Genomic DNA, 9,118 nt, shown 5'->3' on the forward strand with positions numbered 1-9,118 from the left:
CTCAAAAAATGTCTACTGAATGAATGAATGAATGAATGAATGAATGAATATGGAAAAGGACACATATTCAAAGTTATTTGTTGCAAAATTTTTGGTAAGAGCCAAAACCCAGAAATAATGTAGATGTCTAACTACCATGGAATAGTATATCCGTGTTAAGAAGATCAGGGCAGCTCTCCATGTACCGATCCATAAGAACCTCCAAGATATTAATCTTATTATTATTAAGTGAGAAAAGCAGGGTGTAGAAAAATGTGCATAATAAGAGCACATGTCGATATTTGCTTGTCTCTCTAAGAACATCTCTGGAAGGAAGCTCCCAAGGCAGCCACCATGCTTGCTTCTCGGTAGAGGAACTGGGATCGTGGAGGATGGTGTTAGGAGTAGCTTTACTTTTCGGTGTATTCTCTTAGATTCCTTTAATTGTAGGTCAGACGAAAGTACTACCTATTCAAATAAACAAATACAATTCACAATTTAAAAGAAGCTGGGGGGCACCTGGGTGGCTCAGTGGGTTAAGTGCCTGCCTTTAGCTCAGGTCACCATCCCAGGGTCCTGGGATCGAGCCCCACATAAGGCTCCCTGCTCAGTGGGGAGCCTGCTTCTCTTGCTATCTCTGTTGTTATCTCTGTCTCTCTCTCAAATAAATAAAATCTTAAAAAAAAAATAGAAATCTTTTGGGTCTGTCCACTTGCGTACACTCGTATCAGTACATGTCCTGGGATGCCCACGTATGCATATGCCGACATACATGCACGATTCCGATTTACTTTGCTCACAATTGTGGTTTTGTTTTCCCAGATGAACCTAGTTCCTGAGGCCTTCCCCCGCGTCCCCCGCCCCCACTCAATAATCTTCGATGGCTCCCTATTGTCTCTAAAGTCCAAACTCCCTGTTCTGGTCTCAGGATCTCCTGTTATCTGACCCCGATCTACCTCCCACCCCTCCCTGCAAATGGAACTACTTGCTCTCCCACCTGCTGCTGTCCCCGCTGTGCCCGGGACTGTGCTTCCTGGGAAATCAAGAACCGCTCTCCTCCACGGCCACAAGTCATCGGCACTCTTTAAGCCTCATCACACACCTCTTCCTCCAGGAGGGCGTCCTTGATACCTCAAGCTGGAAGTGGTCTCTCACTTTTTATCTGCAGTTCTCTTACAGCGCATAGGTTCTTTGAACCTGATAGTAAAGCCATTTCCATACCTGAAAACTCTTCTCCTAAGCTATTGGAAGGAAGACAGGGTTCACGCTTGATTCCTGTTTGTATTGTCCTCAGAGCCCTGGGGAAGTGTCAGACACATACTAGGTATTCAAGAAATGCTAAAGGAATGCATAGGCCTAAGTCTAGGTGGTGGGTAAGTGTGTCCAGCGTTTGTATCATCTGCGCCATCATTGTCACCCTCATCGTCAGCAGTGGGGAAAGACTTCCGCAGCTCTACTTGCGCACAGCCTGTGTGGGGCCTTCTGGAGAGCGGCTCAGCACGAGCACATAGCCGCCCATCCACGCCCACCAGCCTGGCCACAGAAGAGGGGCCCAGACGTGACCAGACGGTGAGGCAGCCGCATTCCAGACGGATGAAGCACGCCTGGGAAGTCACATGTCTGGCTCACCAACCCACCTGCAGGCGCTCAAGCTTTACAGACCCTTAGGCTGACCTGGGGTTCGAGTCCCCCCTTTTGCTGTGTGACCGCGCAAATGACAAGTCACTGAGCCTCGGGCCCTCACCTATGACAGGGGAACAGCCAGACCTGCCTCGAATGTTGCTCTGAGGATGGGCGAGAGGGTCTGGTAGGTGCCTTGCTGTGGACCTGGCATCTGGCAAGTTCTCCGGGGCTGATTACCCAGAACCCGGGCCTGCCAAGCCACAGACATTCGGGAAGTCACATCAGCCCGAGCTAAACCTAGAAAGGTAAATGTATTGCCAAAAACCCCATATGCCAAGCAGCTCTTTACTGCAAAGCCAAACAGATTTTTTCTGGCTCAACTATTGTTTGGGATTATTTTGCCACACTTAATGCTCTGTTGGTGAGAACACTCGAGACCTACCCAGGGTGTGGGGCATACGATGGAAACACATGTGAAAGGACTGTGAGTGTGTACACAGACCCATGGAGGTGTCTGCTTACCGTGGAGAGGCGTGCACATCCGCTCACATGCCAGCACACTCCCCAGTGGTCACACAGGTGAGCGTCCCCGTGACTGTCCATGTACTCACACACGGACGTGTCTGCCTAAGGCCATTCATATGGTAGCATCGGCATGGTGACCTTGGTTGACAAGAACGTGCTGTCACAGGGAAGAATGACTCGGTGGAGAGACGACCAGAAAAGATAGGGCAAAAAGGAAAAAGACATGTAAAGACTAAAAATGTGAGGGAGGGGTAAAAGGCGACAGAGTGAGGGGGCTAAGCACGAACTTGAACCCCTCGTGGGTTGAACCCTCCAGCTGCCAATTCCCAGCTCACTAACTCAGGGTGGTCACTCCCCCTATCTCTGCCTCAGTTGATCATCTGTAAGACGGGGCTGAGAAGAACAGCACCACTCATTGGGACCGTGGTGAGGACTGAGTAAGTGAATACAGGTAAAGTGCTCCATGGAGCCTGGTACGACCACGTGGTGGTGAGGGCCTGGCGCCCCCCCTCCCCCACCAAGCCCCGGGCCTCTTTCCTCGGCTCCAGGCTTCTGTCCCTCCTCCTCCCTGTCCGCCCCATTGTGCTCCCTCTGCACCCCACAGCATCCTGGTCTTTGCCAGAGCCAGGCTGGGAGCAGGCAGTGCGTGCCATGGGCAGGGAAAGAAAGCCAAAGGGAGCAGGAGGAGGTAGAGACGCTGGCTCTGAAATGTGGCTTCTTTCTTTCCCGTTTCCCTAGCCACGCTCCCAGAGGCTTGGGAGGTTTGGGGGTGGGGGGTAGAGGGAGGGCTCCAAAGAACAGACAATCCCAGCTATTCCCTGGTGGGCTTGGGGTCAGGCCCCCTCCTCGCTCCATCTGCCTCAGCCACAGCCTGTGCCATCCTGCTTGCCAGCCCAGCCCAGCCCAGCCCTGCCCAGCAGGCTGGGATCCCAGGCCGTGCCAGCCCTGGCCCGCCTAGGGGTAGGAGCGGGCTGCAGCCCGGGGTCTGCAAAGGGCTCTGTCACTTCGTTTGATTTTTCCGTATCCCCTCTTTGCTTTCAGAGCCCCGGTCTTCCCCAGCCCTGCGGCTCTGACTCTGGTCTGTGCCAGCCTCTGGCTGTCTCGTCCATCCCTGCATCTCTGTCACCACCTGCCTGGGAGCTCCTGCCAGCTCTGGGCTCAGGAAGCGTCAGGCCCTGTCAGCCTCGGCTCCTGCACACCCCCTCCCCCCAGCTGAAGTCTGGAGACCCCAGCATCTGGAGGGGCTGGCTCTCTGCTCTGGCTGCCCTGGGCCCAGGGTCCCCAACCCTGCTCCCTACCCCTCCTTCCCCTCTTGTCCTCTCCCCAGCAACTGGAGCCTTCTTCCCACCCCTCTGCCTCCTCCCTGCCCAGGACAGCTTGCTTCCCTCCAGGCCTTGGCTGGAGGCTCACAATGAAACTGCCTCCCCCCACAGACTGGGAGGAGGAGAATCACCATGGCAACCAAGAAAGCCTCTCCTCCCTCCCCTTCCTCCCCTCCCCTTCCTTTCCTGGCTTCACTGAAGGGGCTAGGGGTCTGGTGGGGAGTCCGAGGTCTCAGTGATACAGGATGGAGAATGACAGGCAAACGGGAGCGGCTGATGGGAATGTTTGTGAGAGAGCCGGACGAGGGTGGGACTGCAACTCCTGAGGAAAAGGGTCCAAGTGTGTGACTAGTGTGTCCTCAGCCACCAGTGGAGTCCTCCAACGTGTCTGGGCTTCATCTGGGCAGCTGGGCACCAGAGCCTCTGGCACCATGCGAGATCTACTCAAGCCCAATCTCCAGAGTTGGGTCCTAGGAACCTGTATTTTAGAAATCCTCCCCAGGTGACTCCTACACATCCCACCATTGAAGACCCATCAGGATCTGTCCACAAGGCTGGAAAACAACAGACCTGTGTTTTATTGTTATTATTATTATTTAAGATTTTATTTATTTATTTGACAGACAGAGATCACAAGTAGGCAGAGAGGTGGGCAGAGAGGAGGAAGCAGGTTCTCCACGGAGCAGAGAGCCCGATGCGGGGCTCGATCCCAGGACCCTGGGACCATGACCCGAGCCAAAGGCAGAGGCTTTAAATCCACTGAGCCACCCAGGCGACCCTGTTTTATTATTATTTTTTTTTTTTAAAAAAGGATTTTATTTTTAAGTAATCTCTGCACTCAGCATGGGGCTCAAGCTGACAAGGCCCAGATCAAGAGTCGCCCGCTGCATGGACTGAGCCCGCCAGAAGCCTCCCAACCCCGTGTATAAATCCTAGCTTGCTTGTACAAAGTCAGGTGGCAACCCTTGCAATCTCTCTAGAGCTCAGTTTTCACTTCTGTAAAATGGGATTACAGGATCAGCTCCACAGGGGGTTTGAGAATTGGCCCTCCAGGACAAAGCACCTTCCATAGACCTTGACCGTGGCTGTCTCCTGCAGGAGGCTCTGCCATCTCCAGGGGGAGAGGGAGGAGCTGAGCAGGAGGGGATGACACCCTCCCACCAGGGCCTGCCCGGGCCAGGCCTTCTCTGCCATTATGTGTTACAAGACACTGCAAATTCTCCACACCAGAGCAACACGAAATCATTAAGGCAAAACAATAAATAAAGGCCCAGAAGTTATTACAGCGCTGACAAGCACACAACGCCGTCCTGCAAAGCAAATATGAATTATTTCAGAACATTTTAAGATGAAAAATCCTCTCTTCTTCCTGCCTGGCCCTGTAATCCATTAACTCCTCTTTTCACCCTCTTTTCCAGAGGGGGCGGGGAGAGTGGCCATGCCAGGGAGGGGGGTGGTCCCAGAACAGGGCTTCCTGTGCCCCAGGCGGGCCTTTTCCTGCTGCCAAGTCAGACTGGAAGCCAGCCTGCTGCTTCCTTGGCCTTGAACACCTTCTGGTTCGCTCCAAGCATCTCCCTGTTCCTTGTCTCCACTTGGAATCAGTGTGTAAACAGGACCGAGAACTTCTACCTCTCTGTCTTTCTGAGCTGACAGAGAAGCCCCCAACAGCTCCTGGAAGAGGGGCTATGTTCTTCCCCATTTAGAGATGGGAAACAGAGTCAGAGGGTTCAGAGGGTTACTCTGGGCTGGTAAATCGCCAAGTTGGGCCTCAAACCCGAGTCTTCTGATTCTGGGCGTAAATGGGACAATATATGCCGAGTACTTGCATGGCATACTCGAAACTATTATTACTCTTGTCACTGTTATTATTATTTCTAAGTACTCTTTCTAATAGGCCCCAGCTGTCCAGTCCTGTGGTAGTACTGCTGTGGCCATCTGTCACTTTTGACTGCTCAGCATCCCTTCCCTATTTGCTGGTAACAGCACCCCTTGCCTTTGGAGTACGGCCCCCTCCTTTCCATGTCACCTGATGAGCTGTCAGTCCCTGTGCTATGCCCTCTTCTGCTCCCCGGCAGGGATGTGAGGTCCAGACTTACTCAGCCCTACTGTGCCCACCTCCTGACCCCAGGGTTCGGACCTTCACAATGCTGAGCTGGGGTTTTCCACCCAGATACACAGACAGGCCAGGATCCCCCCTCCCTCTCTTACCAGCTGGACAAGGGGGCCACACTTCACGCTGTCCCCCAAAACATGGAGGAAGCCTGTCAGGAGGAGGGAGCATGTGGTCAGCACCTAGAGAGAAGTGGAGGGTAAAGGCTCAGTGAGACTTTCACCTGCCCTTTGGGATTGAGTGAGAGGGACGTGGGTTTCAGTCACTCGCTCGGATGGGCCCAGGTGCTGTGTGTGCATGCACTCAGTACATGTCCTTTAGCAGTGGCCCCAGTGACGTGGTCTCATCACCTCCTGACCCCCTCCAGGGGTATAGGAGACTGAGTGCACCCTGGACCAGGGATTGTGTGTAACCACAGCCGAACCACAGTTTTATCCTCTGGGTGGTTTGGAGCAAGCCCCACTTCTCTGGACCTCAGCTTCCTCATTTGTCAAACGAAGGTTAGGACTATATTATCTCAAAGGGGTCTTGTACTGAAAATGCTCTAGAATTCACTCTGTACGCTCATGTGCACTAGGCATGGGCCACAAGGTCTTCCACGTGTGCACTCCTGCCAGCCTCTCCCCTTCTATCTCCCACGATTCCTCCCCCGCCCACTTCACCCCTTGTACTCCATACACCTCTGCAGTCCTACATTCTCATTTACTTTTAGCTCCTGGAACAAATCATCCAACCATCCATCCATCCATCCATCCATCCATCCATCCACCTATCCATCCATCTTCCTATCCATCCATCCATCTGTCCATCCATTCATTTCTCTGTCAGTCCATCCATCCATCCATCCATCCATCCATCCATCCATCCATCCATCCATCCGTCCATCCATCCATCTATCCATCCGTCCAGCCAGCCAGCTATATTATCAATCCACCCACCCATCCCATGAGCTCCTGAAATATGTCAGGCACCGTCTCTGATGCTAGAGGGACCACAAGTCCTTGCCCTCATGAAGCGAACAAGTGTACACCATGTGTTGAGAACTAGGAAAGGGGAGATATAGGACAGTATGGCAAACTGAGAAAACTGAGGGTCTAAGAAGTATGGGAAAACTGAGGGTCTAAGAAGTTCAGAAGCATAACCAAAGCCCTAGAAGGGGGCTGTAGCTCTCACAGAGGAAGGGATAGTTCTTTAAGGCAAGTCTTAAGGGTTGAATAAAGAACAGTCATGGGGAGAGGGGAAGAACATTTCAGGCCATTGGAACAGCACAGAGAGTGCTGGGGTAACAGAAACTCCTAACAGAAAGTACGTAAAATGATGAGAAATGCAATGCGTGGCCAGAGATGGCAGGAGGCAGGCAATCATGACAATCTCTTTGCCCTTCTGTCCACTTGGCAAACTCCTATTCATCCTTAAAAACCCTGCTGAGAAAGTGCCCTCCATTGACCCTGGAGTTAATTGCTGTTTCCTCTGTACCTGGCTTGTACTCCTTAAGTGCACCTGTTCCCTTGCCCTATAGTGAGTGACCTTTTTCCACATTTGTCCCCCCTCTTAATGTTCCTTTAGGGCTTGAAGCTGTTTGTCATTGCAGTGCCTGGCACATACAGGTACTCAATAAATGCTTTTGGATGGAATTGAATCCCACGGTGTGTGTGTGTAGCCATGAGATAACTATGTTTGTGTTTGAGGAAGGGGCAGGAGAAGTGACAGGCATGTATGTGGCTATCTGTGTGTTTGGATTTAAATTCAACAATGTTTCCAGAGAGCTGTTTGGAGCCAGTGGACTGTGACAAGCTGCTGACCATTTTCTCAACACTAAGAAAACTCGCTGGGCTGGAGGGGGGGTGGTGAAGCCAGTTGGGCTTGAGGCTGAGCTGCTCACCCCTCCACTCCCCCACCCCTCCTTGCCGTCCCTACACACCTGTGCCCACTCGGTGCCCTCAACTCTTCAGGGCTCTGAGGCAGGGTAAGGTGGAAGATTGAGGCTACAGCCCCCACCTGGGTGCCTACTGGCTGCTGGCTGAGCTGGCTTCTTTAGCAAAGAAGCTGATAAGGAGTGGGGGGGCCCAAGTCCCAGGCCCTAGAGGCCATTGTACAGCTATGGGATGGGCAGAGGAACAGCCTGACATGGGGAGATAGGCATTTGACCAGATGAACTCCTCCAGGAGAGGTCTGCCCCAATGTTCTTGATCTATTAATCTGCTTCAGCTCTAAGGGACCTGGTACTTTCCTAGAGCAAGAGAGGCTGGCCAGTGGGGAAGGAAGAGGGGAAATGAGCTACTGTCCCCTCACTCCACCATGTCACCTGCAAGCCAGGCCCAGACCAGAGGCCCTTTACAGTCCCAGCAACGCTGAGATGTGGTGCTCCCCCTCTAGCCACGTCCATCCGTCAGTCAGCACGCAGCCCACCCTGTGATTTTGGGGGTAGGAGGAAGCTGTCGGTCTTTGAGGAAGATCTACCATGGGCAGGCTCCTGGCAGAGTCACATTTAATTCTTGCAACAATCTTGGGCAGACACTATCATCCCCATTTAGGAGATGGGAAAACTGAGGGTCTAAGAAGTTCAGAAGCATGGCCAAAGCCCAGAGATTCAGCTCTTTTCTCATCTATTCTGCGGCCCTAAAGCACTGATGCCTGACCTCAGGAGGCTACCCCATCAAGAAAGGAGACAAGACACACCTGAAGATGTAACCAGGCATAGCCTCCAGTTATAAGCGTGGGACCCTCAAGCACCCTCTGCCCACAATTGTCCTCGGCCAGGACTGCCTATCCTTCTCTCTGCTTCTAAGGATGCCTGGGTTCTCTTCTTCCTCTTCCTCTCCTTCTGGCCACTTTATCCCCCAGAAAGCCATTTTTTTTTTTTCTGCTGTGGTCTTGGTGTAAGACTGAGGACAGAAGGCCCCGTGTTCTGTTGTCATTGTAGGGTGGGAAGGAAGAGAGGGGCAGGGATCCTGTGCCTGGAGGCTAAGGTTGGACCTAGAATGACCTTTCCCTTGTCTTTCTCAAGGTGACAATGACCTTGAGCAGATCACCGAAGCTCTCTGTTTCCTTACTTGTAAAATGAGGCTCCACCTTGCAGAATTTTATAAAGGAGATGAAACGAGGTCATGTGTCTATGGCTATGTTGCCCGCACTCAAGGAAGGTTTGAAAATAAAAATGGCGAGTTGCAGGGTGGCTGGACAGGAGAGAGAACAGAGCTGGTATTCAGGGAGGAGTCAGTTGAGGAAAGAGTAGAGTGGTGTGGTGGGCTGGTGGGCTGGGGGAGCAGGAGGCTGCATCTGGGGAGTGGGGCTGGGCAGGGAGAGGTTGAGGAGGGTTCTGAATCCCAAGCTAACTTTGGACTTTGTCTTAGGGATTAACTGTCTTCACACTTGGAGTCCTTTGTTCAAATGAGGTCCTGTCTGGAAGTCTATCTAATAGGGTAAGCAGATAATTGGTTAGATTGAGAATGGGTCCTGCTTTTCACCCTCTGTCTGTATCACCCCCCAGGTCCTAGGAAAGGCTCCATGGAACCCACGGAGAAACACTGAGAAGTTCTGAGCCTCCACAGTGGAGAAT

This window comes from Mustela erminea, chromosome 18 (assembly GCF_009829155.1).
Source record: "Mustela erminea isolate mMusErm1 chromosome 18, mMusErm1.Pri, whole genome shotgun sequence".
In the NCBI taxonomy this organism is placed as follows: Eukaryota; Metazoa; Chordata; class Mammalia; order Carnivora; family Mustelidae; genus Mustela; species Mustela erminea.